Source organism: Camelus dromedarius, chromosome 6 (assembly GCF_036321535.1).
Source record: "Camelus dromedarius isolate mCamDro1 chromosome 6, mCamDro1.pat, whole genome shotgun sequence".
Lineage (NCBI taxonomy): Eukaryota > Metazoa > Chordata > Mammalia > Artiodactyla > Camelidae > Camelus > Camelus dromedarius.
This window is the reverse complement of record NC_087441.1, coordinates 88,354,630-88,364,315: the sequence shown is the minus strand read 5'-3', so window position 1 is coordinate 88,364,315 and position 9,686 is coordinate 88,354,630.

The window sequence follows — 9,686 nt, the reverse complement described above, 5'->3', positions numbered from 1 at the left end:
ATACTGAGAAATGAGAGTAAGTGTTTCTAGATATACCCATGTGATGTATGCTAGTTGAATGAATGCCTCCCCACATATTCCATTCTTAGATCCCTATGTATTTGGAAGCTGTCCTTCACCTAGCTTGTTGGTAACACAGAGATTCTGTATTAGGGGAACTGTGCTACTTACATACCTATGTGGAGGTACCCACTACAACTCAGTTTTCCAGTGCAAACTACAATTCCCCTGAACCCAGCTCTAGGGAACATGCTGAGTGTTTCTAGATGTACCCATGCCCTGTATGCTAGATGAATGAACGCCCCTCCACATACTACATTCTGGGATCAGAATGTGTGTGGAAGCCATCCTTCACCTAGATTGCTGGGATCACAGTTTCTGTTCTAGGGGAAGTAATCTACCTACATATCTATGGGAAGGAACTGGCTCCAACTGTGTTTTCCAGCACAAAATACATTTCGCTTGAAACTGGCTGTATGAAACTTGCAGAGATATCAGAGTAAGTGTTTCTAGACATATTCATGCCCTGTATGCTAGATGAAGGAGTGTCTCTCCACATACTCCACTCTGGTATCCGAATGTACATGGAAGCCATCCTTCACCTAGCTTGTTGGGGACATGGAGTTTCTGTCTTAGGGGAATTACACTACTTATATATTTATGGGTAGGCACACGCTGCAACTCGTTTTTTCAGCGCAATCTGTCTTTCCATTAATACCGGCTTTAGGATAAACGCTGAGAATTCAGAGAGTGTTTCTACATGGACTCATGCCCTGTATGCTAGATGAATGAAGGCATCTCCACATGGTTCTTTCTGGGATCTGAATGTTTGTGGAAGACGTCCTTCATCTGGATTGTTGGGAACACAGATTTCTGTGTTCAGGGATTTACACTTCTTACAAATCTATATAAAGGCACTCACTCCAACTCGGTTTTCCAGTGCAAATTGCCTTTCCCTTGAAAACAGTTCTAGGAAAGATGCTGAGAAATCAGATAAGTGTTTCTAGATATACCCATGCCATGTATGCTAGTTGAATTAACTCATACCCACATACTCCAATGTTAGTTCCCAACATGTTTGGAAGCAATCCTTCAACTAGCCTGTTGGGGACCCAGAGTTTCTGGGTAAGGAGAGCAACGCCATTTACATATCTGTGGGCAGGCACTGGACCGAATTCAGTTTTCCAGCACAAATGGACATTCCTTTGATATCGGCTCTATGAAACATATTGAGAAATCAGAGTATGTGTTTCTAGATATAACCATTACCTGTACGATAGATGAATGAACGCATCTCCACATGCTCCACTCTGGAATCTGAATGTGTGTGAATGCCATCTATGTCTTGCTTGTTGGGAACACTGAGTTTCTGCGTTAGGGGAACTACACTACTTACATACCTGTTTGGAGTCACTCATTCCTTCTCTGTTTTCCAGCACAAACTGCCTTTCCCTTGGAAACATCACTAGGCAACATGCTGAGAAATCATAGTAAGTGTTTCTAGATATACCTATGCTCTGTATGCTAGACAAATGAACACCTCTTCACATGATCCATTCTAGGATCCGAATGTGTTTGGAAGCCATCCTTCACATAGCTTGTTGGGAACACAGACTGTCTGTGGTTGGGGAAAAACTTTACTTACATACCTATGAGCATGCACTCTCTCCAACTCGGTTTTCCAGCACAAATTGCCTTTCTCTTGAAACCTGCTCCAGGAAACATGCTGAGCAATCAGGATAAGGGTTTCTAGATGTACACCTGCCCCTTGTGCTAGATGAATGAACGCTTCTTCACATGTTCCATTTTGAGTTTCTAATCTGTGTGGAAGCAGTCCTTCACCTACCTTGTTGTTAACATGGAGTTTCTGGGATAGGGGCACTGGCCAAATTGTATATATAAGGGAAGGCTCTCGATCCAACTCGACTTACCAGCACAAACTGCCTTTATATTGAAACCGGCTCAATGAACCATTCTGAGAAGCAGGGTATGTATTTCAATATATATCTTTCCATTTTGAGCTAGGTTAGAGAGTGCTTCTCGTAATGTTCCATTCTGGGATCCGAATGTGTGCGTAAGCCAACCTTCACAAACCTTGTTGTGAACACAGAGTTACTGGGTTAGAGTCACTGGCCTACCTATATATATTAGGGGATAGCCTCACTCCAAGTCATTTATTAGCACAAACTGCCTTTACCTTGAAACTGACTATAGGAAACATGCTGAGAAATCAGGGTAATTGTTTCTAGATGTACACTTGCTCTCTGTGCTAGATAAATGAATATTTCTCCAATTTTCCATTCTGACATTCGAATGTGTGTGCAAGCCCTCCTCACATACCTTGTTCAGAACACAGAGTTTCTGTATTAAGGGCACTAGGCTACTTATATATATAAGAGGAGGCACTCACTTCAACTCAATTTTCCAGCGCAAACAGCCTCTACCTTGAAACTGGCTCGATGAAATATGCTGAGAAACCAGGCAAAGTATTTCCACGTGTAACCTTGCCCACTCAGCTAGAATGAAAGAATGCTTCTGTGATCCTAATGTGTGCAGAAACTGTGATTCACATACCTTGATCCGAACACAGAGTTTCTGGTTTAGTGGCACTGGCCTTCCTATATATTTGAGGGGAGGCACATGCTCCAACTCAGTTTTCCAGTGCAAACTGCCTTTACCTTGAAACCTACTCTAGGCAACATGCTTAGAAATGAGGGTAAGTGTTTCCAGATATACACTTGCCCTTTTTACTAGATGAGTGAATGTTTCTCCACATGTTCCATTCTGGGAACTGAATGTGTGTGGAAGCTGTCCTTTACCTAGCTTGTTGGGAACACAGAGGTTCTCAGATAGGGGCAGTGGCCAAACTATGTATATTATGGGAGGTACTCACTCCAACTCATTTTTCCATTGCAAACTGCCTGTACCTTGAAACTGACTGTAGAAAGCATGCTGAGAAATCAGGGTAACTCTTTCTAGATGTACCATTTCCCTTTGTGCTAGATGAATGAACGATTCACCTAATGTTCCATTTTGGGATCCAAATGTGTGTGGAAGTCATTCTTCAACTGTGTTGTTTGTAGCACAGAGTTTTTCGGTTAGTGACACTGGCCTACCTATATATGTAAGGGGAGACAATTGCTCCAACATGATTTTCCAGTGCAAAAGCCTTTACCTTGAAACCTGCTCTAGGAAATATGCTGAGAAATCATGGTTAGTATTTTCAGAAGTACTCTTGCCCTTTGTGCTAGCTCAATGAACGCTTCTCCACCTGTCACATTCTGGGATCCAAATGTATGTGTAAGCCACCCTTCACCTACCTTGTTGGGAAAAAAGGGTTTCTGGGTTAGGGGTAATGGTCTACCTGTAATAAAAGTGGAGTGAATCACTTCAACTCGGTTTTCCAGCACTAACTGTGTTTACCTTGAAACCATCCCTAGAAATCATGCTGAAAAATCAGTGTAGGTGTTTCTTGAGGTACTCTTGCACTTTCTGCTTGATGAATGAACACTTCTGCACATCTTTAGTTCTGGGATCAGACTGTGTTTGGAAGCAGCCTTTCACCTACTTTATTCTGAATGCAGTGTTTTTCGGTTAGTTGCATTGGCCTACCTATTTATAGAAGGGGAGGCACTCACTCTAACTTGGTTTTCCAGAGCAAACTGCCTTTACCTTGAAACCCACTCTAGGAAGCATGCTGAGAAGTCAAGGTACTTGTTTCTAGATGTATATTTGCCCTTTGTGCTAGCTGAAAGAAAGCTTCTCCACATGTTCCATTCTAGCATCCGAATGTGTGTGTGTAAGGCAACCTTCACCTACCTTGTTCAGAACACAGAGTTTCTGGTTTAGAGGCACTGGCCTACCTCTGTATGTAAAAAGGGGAGTGACTCTCTCCAACTTAGTTTTCCAGCAAAATTGCGTTTACTTTGAAACCCTCTCTAGGAACCATGTTGAGAATTCAGGGTGTTTCTAGATATGTCCACGCCCTTTCTGCTGCAAGAATGAACGCTTCTCCACTTGTTCCATTCTGGGATCTGAAAGTGTGTAGAAGCAGTCTTTCACCTACACTTTTGTGAAAATAGTTTCTGGGTTAGTGGAACTAGCCAAACTTTATATATAAGTGAAGAACACACTCCAACTCGGTATTCCAGCACAAACTGCCTTTACCGTGAAACCAGCTCAAGGAACATGATGAGAAAGGGTAAGTGTTTCTAGATGTAATCTTGCCTTTTGTGCTCGGTGAATGAACGCTTCCCTACATGATTCATTCTGGTATCCAAATGTGTGTCGAATCCTTCATTCACATACCTTGTTCTGAGCACAGAATTTCTCGGTTAGTGGCACTGGCCTGCCTATATATAAAAGGGGAGTCACTTGCTCCAACTCGGCTTTACAGAGCAAACTGGCTTTACTTTGAAACCAGCTTCAGGAAACATGCTGAGAAATGAGGGTAATTGCTTCTAGATGTACCCTTTTCTTTTGTGCTACGTGAATGAATGCTTCTTCACATGTAACATTCTGAGATTCATCTGTGTGTGGAAGCCTTCCTTCAACTACATTTTTATGAACACAAAGTTTCTCGGTTAGTGGCACTGGCCCACCTGTACATAGAAGGGAGGCACTCTCTCCAACTGTTATCCAAAGCAAACAGCCTTTACTTTGAAATCGGCTGGAGGAAACATGCAGAGAAACCAGGGTATGTGTTTCTAGATGAACCCTTGTCCTTTGTGCTAGATAAATGAACACATCTCAACATGTTGCATTCCGACATCCCAATGTGTGTGGATGCTGTCATGTAACTACCATGTTGGGAAAACAGAGTTTCTGGGTTAGGGGGTCTGTCCTACCTTTATAGATAATGGGAGGCACATGCTCCAACTTAGTTTTCCAGAGCAATCTGCCTTTACCTTGAAACGGCTTGAGGAAACATGATGAGAATTCAGGGTAAGTGTTTGTAGATGTACCCTTGTCCTTTGTGCTAGATGAATGAACGTTTCCACATGTTCCATTCTGGTATCCAAATGTGTGTGGAAGCCATCCTTCAACAACCTTGTTGGGAACACAGTGTTTCTGGGTTAGGGGCACTTGCCTGCCTATATATATATAAGCAGATTCACTTGCTCCAACATGGTTTTTGAGCACAAACTGCCTTTACATTGAAACCATCACTAGGAAACATGCTGAGAAATCAGGATAAGTGTTTCTAGATATATCCTTGCCCTTTGTGCTACATGAATAAACTCTTCAGCATATGTTCCATTCTGGGATCTGAATGTGTTTAGAAACCGTCCTTCAACTACCTTGTTTGGAACACACTGTTCCTAGGTTGTGGACACAAGCCTATATATATATATATATATATATATATATATATATATATATATATATATATATATATATATATATATATATATATGGCAGGACATATTCCAGCTCTGTTTTCCAGGGCATACTGCCTTTTCCTTGAAACCTGCTCTAGGAAACATGCTGAGAAATCAAGGCAAGTGTTCTCAATGTACTTTTGCCCTTTCTGCTAGATTACAGAATGCTCCTGCATATGTTCCATTATGGGATCCTAATGTGTGTGGAAGCTGTCCTTCACCTACCTTGTTGAGAACACAGAGTTTCTGGGTTAGGTGCACTGGCCTACCTGTATATAAAAGTGGAGTCACTCACTCCAACAGGTTTTCAAGCACAAACTGCCATTACCTTGAAACTGTCTTTAGGAAACATGCTGAGAAATCAGGGTGTTTCTAGGTGTACCCTTGTCCTTTGTGCTAGATGAATGATCGGTTCTACACATGTTCCATTCTGGGATCTGATTGTCTGTGGAAGCCGTCCTTCAACTACCCTGTTGGTAACACCTAGTTTATGGGTTAGTGACACTGGCCTACCTATATATATAAGGGGAGACACTCACTCCAATTGGTTTTTCAGCACAAACTTCCTCTCCCTTGAAACCAGCTCTTGGAAACTTGCTGAGAATTCACATTGTTTATACTTGTACCCTTCACTTTCAGTCTAGCTGAATGAAGGCTTTCCCACATGTTCCATTTTTTGATCCAAATGTGTGTGCAAGCTGTTATTCACCTACCATGTTGGGAACAAAAATTTGTTGTGTTATGTTGACAGGCCTTCCTAAATACATAATGAGAGGCACTCTCTCCAACTCGGTTTTCCAGCTCAAACCTCCTTTAGCTTCAAACCATCTCTACAGAACTTGATTTTTATTTCAGGGTAATTGTTTCTACATATACCATGCCTATTCTGGCTAGCTGAATGAACGCTTCTCCACATGTTCCAATCTGGGATCTGAATGTGTTGGAAGCTGTCCTTCAACTACCTTGTTGGAACCAGACTTTCTTTGTTAGGATGACAGGCTTACCTATGTACATAAGGGGAGCAATCACTCCAAATCGATTTTCCAGCACAAACTGCCTTAATTTGAAACTTTCTCTAGGAAACATGCTGAGAAATCAGAGTATGTGTTTCTAGATATATTTATGTTTTACATGAAGTTCTATGATTCATTTTGAGTTATTTTTATGTAAGGTGTAAGACTTAGGTCAAGGTTCATTTTTTTTCTATGCATATCCAATTGTCCCAGTACCTTTGGTTGAAAAGACTTTTCAAAAGTTGCTTTTTGTATCTTTGTCAAAAATCAGTCTCCTGTTCTTGGGTGGGGGCTATTTCTGGGTTTTCTATTCTGTTCCATTGACTTATGTGTCTATTGACTAATATAAATTTTATGTAATGGTTCTAAATATTTCCTACTATACAATCTAGTCGCCTGTCTACTGTAGTCTCCTGTTCATTGCTGTCCTCAACCAGGGACTCTTATCATTATGTTCCTGGTGTAAGTTTTTTGTTTTGGGGTTTTTCTTTTTTTTTTGGTCTATAAAGAAGATATAGAGAATCTTGAATATTATTCTATTTAATGGTATTTTGTGAATTTCCTTGTGAAGAATTTGGTCTCTTTATTAAGCTTTCTTAGAGGGAAAGCCCTCAGCCTCACCATTGAGTATATTAGCTGTGGGCTTTTCTTATGTATCATTTATTATGTTGAGGTAGTTATCTTTTATTTCTAGTTTGTTAAGGGTTTACATAATTAAAAGGTGTTAAATTTTGTCAAATGCTCTTTCTGCATAAATTGAGATGATCATGGGTTCCCTTCACCTTTATTCTGCTACTGTGGTATATTGATTAATATTTGTATGTTGAACCATTCTTGCATTCCAGGAATAAATTCCACTTGATCACAGTGTATAATACTTACAAATGTGCTGTTAAATTGTCTGCTGATATTTTCTTGAGAATTTTCATCACGGATATTGGTCTGCAATTTTTATAGTGTCCTTGTCAGTATTTGGTATCAGTGTAATGCTGACACCATAAAATGAGTCTGGAAATGCTCCCTCCTCTTCAAATTTTTGGAAGAGTTTGGGGGAGAATTAGTGTTAATTCTTCTGTAAATGTTTGGTAGACTTCACAAGTGAAGTCTTCTGGCCCTGAGCTTTTATTTGTTGGAAGTTTTTTGATGATTGATTCAATCTCATAACTAGTTTTGGATGTTTAGATTTTCTATTTCTTTATGGTTCAGTCTTGGTAGGTTTTGTCATTCTAGGAATTTGTCCATTTCATCTGAGATATCCAAATTTTTGGTGTACAATTTTTCATAATGCTTTTATAATACTTTTTATTCCTGTAAAATTTATTGTAATATCCCTTCTTTCATTTATGATTTTAGTTATTTGAGTCTGTTTCCTTTTTCCATAGTCAACCTAGCAAAAAGTTTGTCAATTTTGTTTATGTTTTCAATAAAGCAACTCTTGGTTTTATTGATTTTTCTCTGTAGCTTTTCTATTCTCATTTTGAGTATCTCTGCTTGAATCTTTATTATTAAATTTCTGCCACTAGTTTTGCATTTAGTTTGTTCTTTTTTAGTTTTTAAGTTGTAAATTGTTGATTTGGGAATTGTTCTTTTTTTAATATAAGCATTTTCAAGTATAAATTTCCTTCTTAGTATTACTTTTGCAGAAACCCTAAGTTCTGTATGCTAGGTTTTCATTTTCATTTGACCCAGTTTTCCTAAATTTTCTTATGGTTCCTTCTCTGACCCATGGGTTGTTTAAGGGTGTTAATTCCTCACATTAGTGGATCTTCCCAGTTTTTTTCTGCTACTGATATCTAGTTTCATTCCATTTTGATTTAAAAGATTATTTGTACGATTTCAATCTTTTTAAATTTATTGAGACATTTTTGTGACCTGACATATAGTGTAACCTGGAGAATATTCCATATGTACTAGAGAACAATGTGTTTTGCTGTTTTATGAAGTGAAGTTTTCTATATATATATCTCTTAGGTTCAACTGATCTATAATGTTGTTCAAGCCGCCTATTTCCTTATTGACCTTCTGTCTTGTTGCTCTACCTATTATTGAAAATGTGTTATTGATATCTCCTACTATTATTGTAGAGCTGTCTACTTCTCCCTGCAATTTTGTCAAAGTTTGCTTCATATATTTAGGAGCATTTATGTTTGTTACATATATCATTATGAATTATATTTGTATAACAACTCAATTGAAAAATAAGCAGGAGACCTGAATAGACATTTTGCCAAATAAGACATACAGATGGCCAAAAAGCACATGAAAAGATGCTCACCACCACTAATAATCAGAGAAATGCAAATCAAACCCACAATGAGGCATCACCTTACACCTGTCATAATGGTCATCTAAAAGAACCCAAATAACAAATGTTGGCAGGGATATGGAGAAAAGTAATCCCTCATATGCTGTCAGTGAGAATGTAAATTGGTGTAGCCATTGTAGAAAACAGTATGGAGTTTCCTCAAAAAGCTAAAAATGGAACTACCATTTGATCCTTGGTGTATATATATTGATACATATATACACACACACATACATACAATGGAATACTAATCAGCCATAAAAAATGAAAATTTGCCATTTACAACAACATGGATGGACTTGCAGGGTATTATGCTTGTTGAAATGAGGCAGACAGAGAAAGACAAATACTGTATGATATCACTTATATGTGGAATCTAAAAAATACAACAAATTATAAACTAGTGAATATAACAAAAAAGAAACAGACTTATAGAGAACAAACTAGTGGTTACCAGGTTACATTGTTTGTCTTTGTGTTGCTTTGTTAAGTGACTGTGCTAGTTTGTCATCATTCAGGATCATCAGGGTGTGCTTAAATAACACATTACTCATAATAATTGAATCATCTTACTTTTTGGAACTCTTAAGAGTTTCTTCATTTCTAACATATGAGAGTTTTCCCCTGCACAGTGAAAAAAAAGTGACAATGAATATGTGTACGTTCATGTATAACTGAAAAATTGTGTTCTATACTGGAATTTGACACAACACTGTAAAATGACTATTACTCAATAAAAAAATTTAAAAAGAGAAAAGAAGAAAAAAGAAACTTTTTAAACACAAATTAAAGCACTAAAATATAAAATAGAGGAAAAAAAAGAGTTTTCGCCTGGATCCATCTCCCTGTACTCACTTGAAACTCTCATTTTAAAATGTTGCTTTATGGTTTGGTTTGAAGTTTCTAACCCTAGTCTGTATTAACTTTTATATCTTTTCCTTTTTAAAGTTTATCTGAAAAGAAAACTAGAAAAAAAACCCTCTGGCA